We start from the raw sequence: 12,584 nt of genomic DNA on the forward strand, positions 1-12,584 counted from the left end.
GCCCTACCCAGTCTCTCCACTTCAGATAGACACATTTCCTGCACAAATGCTATATCTATTTTTTTCTTTTTTCAGTAAATTTAATAGCCTCTTCCTTTTAATTTGGTTATGTATTCCATTAATATATATAGTCATATAGTTCAACATGGCCATCTCATACTCTGTTTACACCTCATTTCCGCTTCCTCACCACCACCTTTCCCCTTTTTCATCTCTCAGTTTTCCCTTTTTGAACTCAATGTATGACAACACTTCTAAAACATAAAATACTTCACAACTCCCTCATCTAAAATTCCCTTAACCCCAAGAGCTCCCCCCTTCTCTGAGTTGCTCCTTGTCCCTTGCCGGGCAACCACAACTCCCCTCTTCATTCAGATTGCGAACCCGCTCACAAGCGTCAACTGATTTCGAAGTGATTGTTATTCTCTCCCACCCAACCCCCTCTAGAAAAGACTTTTATCTTCACATTTAACAAAGCTCACCTTTTTCCCCCTCCTTTTCCCTCTCCCTTATTTCCCTTTTCTTTCCCTTCTTTAGTTCTTACTTATACATTATTTTTACATCTATATGTGTAGTTTGTCATCGTTCTTCATTCTTGTTACATCTCTTCATCTCTCCTTCTGTTCTGCAGGCATGCTGCAAATTGTTGTGCTTTTTCTGGATCCGAGAACAGTCTGTTTTGCTCCCCTGGGATAACTATTTTAAGCACAGCTGAATATCTTAACATAAATTTATAGCCTTTTTTCCTTAGGATCGATTTTGCTGTGTTAAAAACTTATGTCTAGGTAAAAAAATATTTTTTGACCCTTGTATTCCAATGGGTTTTTGTCTTCTCTAATTTTATTCCTTGCCCTCTCCAGTACATCTTTTCTTGTCGTGCATCTCAGAAATTTTACTAAAACGGATCTTGGTTTTTGTTGTGACTGTGGTTTCGGGGCTAGTGCTGTGTGCCCTTTCTATTTCCATTCCTTCCTGTATTTCTGGCATTCCCAGGACTTTGGGATCCATTCTTTTATAAATTCTTTCATATTTTTGCCTTCTTCATCTTTCTTTAGCCCCACTATCTTTATGTTGTTTCGCCTACTATGGTTTTCCATTATATCCATCTTCTGAGCTAACAACTCTTGTGACTCTTTAACTTTTTTGTCGCTTTCTTCCAATTTTCTTCTTAAGCATTCACTTCCATTTCTACAGCCATTTCTTGTTCTTCCACATTTTCTAATCTTTTCCCTATTTCTGTCATGACCAGCTCTATTCTACTCATTTTTTCTTCTGTACTTTTCATTTTTCTTTTCATTTCACTAAATTCTAGTGTCAACCATTCTTTTAATGCTTTCATTTGTTCTTGAAATTTTTAAAATCTATATTCTGTCCATCTATTTTACCTTCTATTCCTCTGTGCAGAGTTTGGTCTTCTTCTTCTTCTGTATCTGTACCTGTGTTTGTGTCTTCTACTTCTCTTCCTTGTGTCTGTGTCTCTTCTGACTTTCTCAGTGTGTTGGGTGTTTTTTTTGCATAGCTTCTTGTTGTTGGTCCTCTTCTTCTGGGTTAGTTATCTGTTGGGCTTCCTGATGCTGTTTTTCTTTCTTTATCACTCCCTTTCCTGTCACTTTTCTCTTCTTCCAGCGGAGAGCCCTGCTGTCGGGCATCTCTCAGCTGGTCGCACTGTGTAAGTTCACTCGACAGCTGGGTCCCCCTCCTGTCGGTGTTTTCCTTTTCCTTGCGCACTTGTGTCTGGCTCAGAGAGCCATTTTTGCAGTCCCGCGCTCGGGAGGTCATGACTCTGCGGGGTCACCACTAACCTTGGGGAGATGGCTCCTCTCTCCATGGCGGCTCCCTGCCTCTTCCTTCGCCTTTCTCTTTCGGCATCTTTTCTTCTTTTTTCCCCTGTTGTTTTTGCTTTTTCCTTCTTGGGTGCCATTTTCTTTCTTTTCGCCACACCTTTATCTTTTATTTGTGGTGTTTTGTGTTTCTTGAACTTTGTGTTTTCTTCACTTTATTTCTTCTTTTCTGGAGAGGGCTGGTATTCTCCTACCGGCCACTACTCCATCACGTGACTCCTCTTCCACTTCAGTGTCTTGTTGACGAAACTTGCCCCCTCAGGGTTCTGCAGATGATAATCTCTTTCTTTCAGGTCACCAAAGAATGTGTTTGTTTCTCTCTTTTTTTTAACTTTATTTAAAATTTTATGACATGAATAAAATAAAAATTACATTTAAAGAAATAATAAAAAATAAGATAATAAAAATTAGAATACTACATCATTAAACTACACAAATTAACCCCCGCAATAATTATAACACAACATTAATCATCTAATTTAAAATTAGTCCAACTCTCCCCCCCAAAATAAAGAGTGAAGAATTAATTAACAATATTGTAAATAAAATAGAAAAAACCCCACTTACAAAAAAAGGATAAAATTTAACAACAAAAAAAATTACTAACAAAAAAAATCAATACTAAAATAATACCCTTAAACATATATTTAAATCAAACATAATACATGTATTTAACAAATGAAATCCACTTTAAAACTAAGTTCAAATATTAAAATCATATATCAACCACATATCTGTTATACAAAAAATCATAATTAATAATACATAAACACAGAATTTCCATTAATACCAAGTTTCCTTTATAATTCATCGAGAGAACAAAAACATCCCTTCGAAAAACAATCAGATAAACTTTTTTATTCCATTCCCCTCCCCTTATATAAAAAAAAAGAAAAAAGTTCAAACTCTTATAAAATTCTCCATATTCTTCATTTATAACATCTTCAAAATTCTCTATCGAAATTAACTTAATTTTATTAAACTCTTCTCCCTCAATGTATTTGTACTTAATTTTCTTCTTTTTCTTCTTATCACCTTTCCCCTCATCTTCCTCTTCATCTAATTCAACATCCTCAATTTTTGACTTATTATCTTCTGTGACATCATCCTCTTAAAAAAGAAAGAAAAAAGAGAAAAAAAACCCAAAAAAGAGAAAAAAAGGAGAAAAAACCTCCTAATTCCCTCTCAATTACAATCAGAAAACAAAAAGAGTTAAAAAAAATTTATTAAAAAAAATTAATAAAAAACCTTCACTTCTTAACCCAAAAATTAAAAAGAAAAAAAAAACAGGTCGGAGGACACAACTACCTCCTCCTGTTTAAACCGCCCAAAGCGGTAACTCCCCCAAAATATTGGGTGTGAGATAACTCACAGGTAGCTGATGACTTCTGGAAACTAGTGCCCACCCAGTTTTCTCTCCCAACTCCCATTTCATTAAACTATCATCATTATTTAAACTATTTAAACTCTTCTCAAAAAAAAAATAAAAGATTAATTTTTTTAAATCAACGTTTTTTTCTTTTAAAAAACTGAATCCCACCTTACATCTCTACTCTCTTTGGAGACCTCGAAGGACTACATCGTTCCTGAAACTGCATGATTGGTAGAGACTGAGCAAAGTTCATAACCTCCTTAGGATTGTCAAAGAACTTTGGCTAATTTCCATCCTAAAGAATCTTCAGTACCGCAGAATACCTGAATGTTCCCTTATGTCTTTTTTTCCACAACCGTTCTTTCACAGAATTAAATTCGCGTCGTTCAAACATAATTTCTTGACTCAAATCTTGATAGAAGAAAACAGGATTATTCTGAACCATCAAAGGAGATCTATTTTGCTGGGCATTTCTAATAGCCGTATGTAAAATTGTCTCTCTGTCACAATAGTTTAAACAACGGATCCAAACAGATCTTGGATTCTGTCCTGAAAAAGATTTTCTTCTTAAAACTCTATAAGCACGTTCCAGTATTAAACCTTCAGGGAATTTATCCTGTCCTAACACTCGTGGAATCCATTCAGTAAAAAATTTTCTTGGATCTGGTCCTTCTATACCTTCTGGCAAACCAACAATTTTCACGTTGTTCCGTCTAGATTGATTCTCCAAATAATCAACCTTTTTTGCTAAATTTTTATTTTGGATCTGCAGTGTTTCAATTATTCTATTCTCATCTTGCAGTTGATCCTGTGCATCGACTAAACCTTGATCACACATTTCAAATCTTTCAATGGTTTCAAGCTTAAAAGCTCCATTAATGACTTCCGCCATCGCATTAATCTTGGAAATAAACAGGTTCACAAAATTAGCTAAGTGACTCGATACAGAATATATCTTATCTTCAAGATCCTTAACAGACATTTCAACAGAAGTAGATTCAGGCATAATGGGGTCTTGCTGTTCCTTAGAGACCACGGGATCTTCTGTCCCTTCCCTTAATTTAGTATCTTTTCTAGCAGTTTGACTTCGTATAAAAATCCCTCTCAAAGTTCCCCCAGCAATGCCAGGAGACTGAAGATCAGGGTTATCTTTAAGCCAAATCTCTTTAATCATCTTCACTGAATCGATGTCTGGAAAAACCGTTGTAATTGAAGATGCATTTTGCAGCGCCACCACTATAGCAGTCGAATGACAGCTCTTTAACTCTCCAGCTGGTGGCGCCCCAGCTGACTCAACTGTCAAACCCTCAGCAACAACACCTGCAGTGGCCACTGTGCGAAACACTGGCACCCGTCCAGCCCCTTGTTCTGAAAGCTGTTGAGTGCGACCTTCAGAGAGCCTCACCGGCTTAAAACGAAACTTCAATGTCGAACTCTGCACGTCCTCCTCTGGATCCATTCTATGCTGAGTCCTGGCTTCTTGTAAACAAGTAGGCTCAGACAATTTCGGAAAATGTAGTTTTTTAACAGTCTGTTGATATTTTCTTTTACCTCATTTTTTTGCATATAAACCATTAGGCACTAATCCAACACCTCTTATTATTTATAAACTTTTAAAAGAACTTTAACGGGCACTTAAAGACAAAACAATAAATCAGAGTCAGGAGAGGTCTGGAAGGTACATCTGTTCCCTACGCCATCTTGCCACGCCCCCCGTGTTTGTTTCTCTTATTACAAGTGAAACATTAGACAGCCTGTCCTCTCCTGTTGCATGAACCACAAGGGCTTTGACTATGCCGTGTTCCAAATGAGGATTTCCACAAGCTTGAAAGCTTGTCCTGTTCCAGTCCCAGCTGCTTCTGCTGGCTGTAACACTTAGAATGATCTCTGTCTCTCTCCATCTTAGAGAGAGACTGACTCTCTCTGCTTGCAAAACCACATGACCCTCTTGAAAAAAGCAAGTTCTACTCCAGACAGAAGGCGGCTCCGACAAGCTCTTTCATCTGTTGCCTTTTTGTAAACAACAATCCATTAGTGAAGTCTCTTGGGCATTCTCCAAAGCTCTTGCAAAAGCTGTGGAGCTGATATGTCTAGCATTAGCAGAGCTCCAGTATTTCAAATAAGATCTGTTTTAAAGTGTTTGTATGTATCTTACTCTAACAAACCTCTCCCAATTTATCTCCCAAAAACATATCTCTATACTCTGTCACGAGAGATAATGATTCTGCAGCGCACTAACTTCACTCCCCTTTGTGAAGTGCACTGACATCAATCCCCTTTATGAAGCACGCTGCCAAAATTCCCGTTTATGAAGTGCTGACATCACTCTCCTTTATGAAGCACATGATGGTTTAAAATAAAAACCAGTTGGTGTTGACTCTTCTCTGGTAGCTGTTGTTTCTTGACCTCTGCAGTTAGTCCCATTAAATTGGTGACCCCGATGGGTGCTCAATTTATTTTGAAGAACAGTGAAACATAGTGAGAAAGCCTGTAGAATGGAAGTTACTAGCAGTCTTCTTGGAACAGCTCCCTCATGACATTGCCCTGCAGCTCTCTTCTGCTGACCTCCAAGCCAAGGGAAGTGGCGAGGGAGGCAGACAGACTTCACAGGGTACCACAGCCTCCCATGGCAAAGTTTCAACAGGTCGACAGTCAAGTCAATGCAGCCGCCAGTTCTACGGCACTCCATAAACTACCGAGGACGAAAAAGCCATTGGATAACAGTGAGTGATATTTCTACCACAGAAAGTGGGGCAGGAATGTGTGCTGCTGTGTGCTACTGTGCAGTTATGTGGTTGACTCCCAGGGATGACAACGCCAACTGCCACTGATGGCCTTGTGGTTGGTGACCAGATTTGCCTGTTATATGCCACTGATCAGCGCACAGGATGAAAACTGCTAGTTGACATTAGAGCTCAGCTTTGTATCTTTCCGCCATCTTCTTACGAACGGGAATCTTGAGTGCCTCAAGCTGACTTGCGTGCCGCCAATGGCAATACGATTAGCAGTTATGGTACCAAGTTGATACAACTGGTACTAGGTGACACACCTTACTGCTGGTCTTCCACGTTAGCAGCCGCAGGACAGCCCATTTTGGGAGTGGACTTCCTGAGGGCACATGCATTGTTGTTAGATGTGAAGGGGTGCTATTTGGTCTATGCCACCACATTCCACACATGCCCACTTTCTTCAGGTCATCGGCTAGCAACACTGCTACATATGCAAAAACTCACCACTGATGATTTTGTGAACTTATTAGCAGGGTTTCCTGAACTACTTAGACTAGATTTCCATTTAGTCTCTCCACGTCATGGAGTTCAGCACTACTTAACTACCACCAGTCCTCCCCTACATTCCAAGGCACACAGACTTCTCCCTAACTGGCTACTACAGGCCATAAAAGAATTCAAAACTATGGAGGAACTAGGCATCACCACTCCATATGGTGCCTAAAGAACCCGGCGGCCTAAGACCTTGCAGAGATTACCGATGTCTCAACGGTGCAACTGTGCTGGATAGGTATCCAACACCACACATTCAAGATTTTGCCACCAACCACCATGGACAAAATATCTTCTTGAAGGTAGATTTAGTAAAACGTTATCACCAAATCCCTGTCCACCCGGAGTACATCCCTAAAATGGCCATTATTACTCCATTTAGTCTATTTGAGTTTGTGAGGATGTCTTTCGGCCTTAAGAATGCAGCTCAGACATTCCAATGTTTAATGGACACCATCACAAGAGATTTGCTTTTCCTTTTTGTCTTCCTTGATGACAGCGTAGTGGCCAGCAAGTCAACATAAGAGCACAGACAACACCTGCGACAATTGTTCCAGAGGCTTCAGGATTTCGGCCTTTCTATCAACCTTGTCAAGTGTGTATTTGGCAAACACATAATTGACTTTTTGGGACACAGGATTTCGAACGCAGGCGCAACCCCACTTCCAGACAAAATATCAGCCATTCGGGCCCTCCCAAGGCCTGAATTCCTGGGAATGGTTAATTTTTATAACAGGCTCATCCCAGCAGCTGCCAGGATCATGAAGCCCTTATTCCACATCCTCACCAGCAAACCTAAAAAAACTGCTCTGGTCTACAAAGGCCACAGAACCATTTGACAAAGTAAAACAGGTTTCTCAAAGGTAACCATGTTGGCCCACCCTCATATGCACGCCCCACTTGCACTCACGTCAAGTGCATTGGACATCATGGTTCTAGAACAGAAAATCAGCAATCACTGGCAACCCCTGGCATTTTTCAACTGCCACCTATGCCCGCCCAAATTAAAGTACAGCGTTTTCGACCAGGAATTGTTAGCACTTTATTTGGCCATCACACTTTTCAGATATTTTCTCGAGGGCAGACATTTTACTGTGTTTACTGACCATTAGCCTCTAATGTTTGCCCTTGCCAAGATTACGAATCCCTGGTCGGTGCATCAACTGAGGCATCTGGTTGATATTTAAGATTTTACTTCTGATGTGCGGCATTGTCTAGTAAAGGCAATGTTGTAGCTGATCCCTAGTCCAGGACAGAAGTCAATGCGATTACAGGAGGGCTGGATCTCCGGGCTCTCGCAATAGCCCAACAAGAGGACCAGGAGGTTCAAGCTTTCCATACAGCTATTATGGACCTGCTCGTAGCTGAGATTCCATTGGGTCCCAACCAGGTGAACATACTTTGTGATACTTCAACTGGCCACCCGTGACCAATCATCCCACTGCCTTGGCAGAGGAAACTTTTTGACAACATTCACGTCCTGTCCCATTCATCTGTCCACACTACTGTCAAGCTTATGTCGTCAAAATATATTTGACATGGCTTAAGGAAGCAGGTCACTCACTTTACATGAACATGCATCTCCTGCCAAGCAGCTAAGGTTCAATGGCACATCAGAGCACCGCTTCAACAATTTCCACCTATGGTGGAAACCTCAAAGGTTTTAGCATGTACACATAGACATCGTGGACCTGCTGCCCGAGTCCAGAGATTAACAGTATTTACTAACAATAGTTGACCGTTTACCCGTTGGGCAGAAGTTGCACCAATGATGGACATCAACGTGTGCACGGACTTTTCTCTTGACCTGGGTTGCTTGATTCAGAGTACCAGTCCATCTAACCTCTGACAGGGGAACTCAGTTTACTTCAACCTTGTGGGTAAACCTGACAAGACTTTGTGGTATGCAATTACACCATACTATGGCATACCACCCGCAGCCCAATGCGTTAGTGGAATGTTTCCACCGACATCTGAAACAAGCCTTGCGGGGAAGACTTAACGGGCCTCAATGGGCAGATGAGTTCCCGTGGGTGCCGTTTAGTATTAGAATGGCACCTAAGGATAACCTGGAGACCTCTTCAGCAGAATTAGTTTATAGTGCTCCACTCCTAGTACCAGCAGACATCACTCCTTCTCCAGCCAAAGATAGATCTTTGGTTACAGAGGAATTACAGGCATAGAATGGTGCGTGCTCCCCTTCTTTGCCCAGGAGAAGCCCACGTTTGCAGATCCATGTGGGTTGACGGAGCGCATTGCTTCCCTGCTGGCATGTTGCAAGAGACAATGACTCTGCAGCACACTAACTTCACTCCACTTTATGAGGCGCGCTGACATCACTCCCCTTTATGAAGTGCTGACATCACTCCCCTTTGTGAGGCGCGCTGACATCACTCCCCTTTGTGAGGCGCACTGACATCACTCCCCTTTATGAAGTGCTGACATCACTCCCCTTTGTGAGGCGCGCTGACATTACCTCCCTTTATGAAGTGCTGACATCACTCCCCTTTGTGAGGCGCACTGACATCACTCCCCTTTATGAAGTGCTGACAACACTCCCCTTTATGAGGTGTGCTGACATCACTCCCCTTTATGAGGTGCGCTGACATCACTCCCCTTTATGAAGTGCTGACATCACTCCCCTTTATGAGGCGCACAATGATTTAAAGTTAAAACAGTTGGTAGTTGACTCTTCTCTGGTAGTTGTTGTTTCTTGAGCTCTGCAGTTAGTCCCACTAAAACTGTGTAGTTTTGGACACCTTATTTGGGAAAAGATGTGCTGGCATTGGAGAGAGTTCCGAGAAGATTTACTAGAATGATACCAAGAATGAAAGGGTTAGCATATGAGGAACAATTGTCAGATATAGCACTGTATTTGTTGGAGTACAGAAAGATGAGGTGGGACCTCATAGAGGCATTTTGCATACTGAAAAGCTTTGTCAGAGTAGATGTCGCAAGGATGTTTCCCATGGTTGGGGATTCTTGGACAAGGCAGCATAACTTCAGGATCAAAGGGTGCCAATTTAAAACAAAGATACAGAAAAATCTTACGCTTGCAATTTGCCCTATTGACTGCCTCACAATCTCACTATGCAGTGCACATGTATTTTCTGCCCTTTTCACTACCCTCTCATCCTGGTTCCCAACCAAAGTGAAGAGCCCATTTCTTGTTACTTAAAGAATTTAGCAAAAAAAAAATTCCTTCTATTTTTATTATTGGAGATGACGTTTTGGCCTTGAACAGAATTGGGCTACTTTAACTGATTGTTGACTTATCCTAATGTTGTAATCATTGCTGGCTGAGAGAAGTGAAAAAGAAGGAGGATCATTAAAAGGTTTCAAAAGGCCCTTTCAGGTGGACCCTCCACCTTGAGGGCGGCGGCAGGAGCAGATCTTAACTTGCAGACTCACCTTTTAGGTGACAGCCCTAAAAGGCTGCTGCAGTGTTTGTTGCCTGGCCTACCTGAAAGGGCACATTCATATCCAGAGGTGCCTCCGGATCTGATGGAGGCGGGGAGTCTAGTGCCGCACCGCCACCTGACATAAATAAGCAGCATAGCAATGGGTGTCTTCCCTACCCGTAATCCCTTATGCAAGTGGATTGGCTCTGTCAGGTAGCAGGGTGGGGGTTGGGATTCCAGCTGATGGAGTCATCAGCCCGCCCCCAGGCAGTCACTTACAGCAGCTGTACATTCAGGTGCGTCATGGCTTTGGCGCCTTGGAGGCGTTTCTGCCACATTCAGATGAATATATTTCAGATGAATAGTTCTTCAGCTGCAAGAGGGGAGATTATGTAGCTTTACATTAGGGTGTTCAGGCTGCCTGAAAGGGCCTAAAATGTTGAAGGTGGGGTGGCCAAATCCTCTTGGAATCAGCCCCTTTTTCTCCTGCTACTGCTGGGTTAAATACAAATTTTAAAGAAAGACTAAACACTACGAGTTAGATACGAAACCCACAATAACAACAATCTTGGAACGAGAACGTGCCATATTTTTCAGGAGAGAAGAGGAAGAACAAAGAGCAAAAGACAAGTTAAATGACAAAAATAGAAAGTAAGTACTAGCTTTTTTATGGGCATATACAGGAGAGGACAGAAGAGAAAAATCCTGTTTTCTGAGGCAGTAGACCTTGGTGTAAGGACATAGGACAATGCAAGAGTATAGTACACTATTCCATAATGTTGTCTCCTTCTAAATGAGGGATATAGTGAATAATTTATATTTGGTGCAATTGTAATTCAATTTAAATTGGAATTTTGCTTTAATTATTTACAAAAAGTACATTTCACAAGATGAGACCATGAACTTAATGCTCTATATATTTCTAAGGCATTATGTGTTTCCTGTGAAAAATAAACATTTTTTTTCCAGTTTCTCATTTAATTTCACTACCAACATGTTGCAATTTAAAACAAACACATTCTTCCCAGATATATTAACTTGATCCTTCTATAAATAAAACCATTGGGATAATTCAAATATCCCACGCCTGAAGGATTACTTGTTACACCAGCAGCATTGATTTGCAATGATGCATTTATTGACTGCAAGAGTTTCTGTAGCCGATATATACATCTGACAACAGATATCAGTCCACAAACAATATAATTCACTATGCATTCTTCTGAAATTTTTAAAAATAAATTTCATTCATAAAATAAATTAAATATTATCTATACGGATATAATTTTTAAATAAGGATTTTAACCAAAATGAATAAAGGGTACATCAAAATACAGTTAAAATTAAACAATCCTCTACTTTGCTTCTGCTGGCACACATGGATCATTTGAATCAGTGCAACAAAATAGGATCTTACAATACAAGCTCACAATGGCATTACCCTGGTCATAGTCTCTTCTCACTACCTTTATGCAGAAGTTACAGAAGTCTTGAGTCCAGCACCTCTAGATTTACGAACAGTATTTATCCAATAGCATCAAGCTCTTGAACCTCCCTGTACTGCACTAACCATAAGATACATATACACAGCCACTTCATTCTGGGATATTTGCGGCTTTTTCACACTACATCTTCTGTGTCAAAAGCACCAATGTGGAATGGGGGGGGGGGGGTGGGTATCATTCTAGTCCTGGCTTTTTTCTGGCAGTAGAGGTAACAACAGCGCCAGAATACTGTCTGTGTAAAAGTGAAATCCATAATTCCGGGACCAAGTCGGGTATGTGTTCTGTATTTATTTACAGTTATGCATTTAAAATTTGGACAAAACATGCAAGTAGGGCAACAGGAAAAATCTTAGTAATAATAATACTGCTGTCCCGCTCTCTCCAACAGCCCGCAATTAAAGGCAGAGTTGACCTGGCTCACAGCGTGTACAGTGGCAGTCACTTGGGGTTTAGCTCTTAAATGCAGAAGTCTGAAATGAGTTGTAGATGAAATGGCTGGAGCTGGAGATGAAATGAGCTGATGGTAAAAGAATGATGCATCCTCTACTAGACTCACCATTTCGTTGTGGGTGAAGCACTGATGTGTTGCTGGGAGATGATTTGATTTATAATTCATGGCTTAGAGAGATGTGAGGTGGCTGTTGGTCTTTCAAAATAGGCCCTGATCATTCATAAGATAAAAAGTATGTATCAAAGGGTACTGAATCTGGAACTATAGGAGGGTATGAATGCTCAGTTACTGAATGTATTCAAGACAGTCACTGACAGACCTTCAGATATTAAAGGAGTGGCATTGTGATAAAAGACCAACCCCATACTAATCCCACCGCCCCAGTCTCAGGTGTCCCCTGGTATCTCTAGTCACCTTGAGTAGAAAGCAAGCTAGTCTGTGGGTTTGTCCTCAGTTTGAACAGTCTGAAGCCCCCAACATTATCTTTCCTTATCTGTCACCAGCCCCAATGATAGATAGCAGTGATTAGAAAGAGATTACTTAAGTGGTATGTGAGTGGAAAGAATAAGTTTGAAAACCATTGTTTTAATCATACCTAATTGATTTGTTATGTGCACAATTTCATCACTCCAAAGGAAATGGGCCAATGACAATTTTTTGCAAGCAAAATATTTCAGTAACAATTGAATCAAGAGCATTGGTTCTCAACCATTTTTTCCCACTCACATACCAC

The 12,584-nt window shown here is 40.8% G+C and overlaps 1 protein-coding gene and 1 long non-coding RNA gene across 4 annotated transcripts in view; one reads left to right on the forward strand and one right to left on the reverse strand.

The window, feature by feature from the left end:
- The window catches only part of micu3a (mitochondrial calcium uptake family, member 3a), a 195,917-nt gene that overhangs the window by 59,650 nt on the left and 123,683 nt on the right, over nt 1–12,584 (reverse strand). The window lies entirely within an intron of this gene.
- The window catches only part of LOC138757375 (uncharacterized), a 95,900-nt gene continuing 92,502 nt past the window's right edge, over nt 9,187–12,584 (forward strand). For both annotated transcript variants that reach the window (XR_011353542.1, XR_011353543.1), the window contains exon 1: nt 9,187–10,546. This is a non-coding gene — a long non-coding RNA (uncharacterized lncRNA). The remainder of the gene's footprint in view (nt 10,547–12,584) is intronic.

Source organism: Narcine bancroftii, chromosome 3 (assembly GCF_036971445.1).
Source record: "Narcine bancroftii isolate sNarBan1 chromosome 3, sNarBan1.hap1, whole genome shotgun sequence".
Lineage (NCBI taxonomy): Eukaryota > Metazoa > Chordata > Chondrichthyes > Torpediniformes > Narcinidae > Narcine > Narcine bancroftii.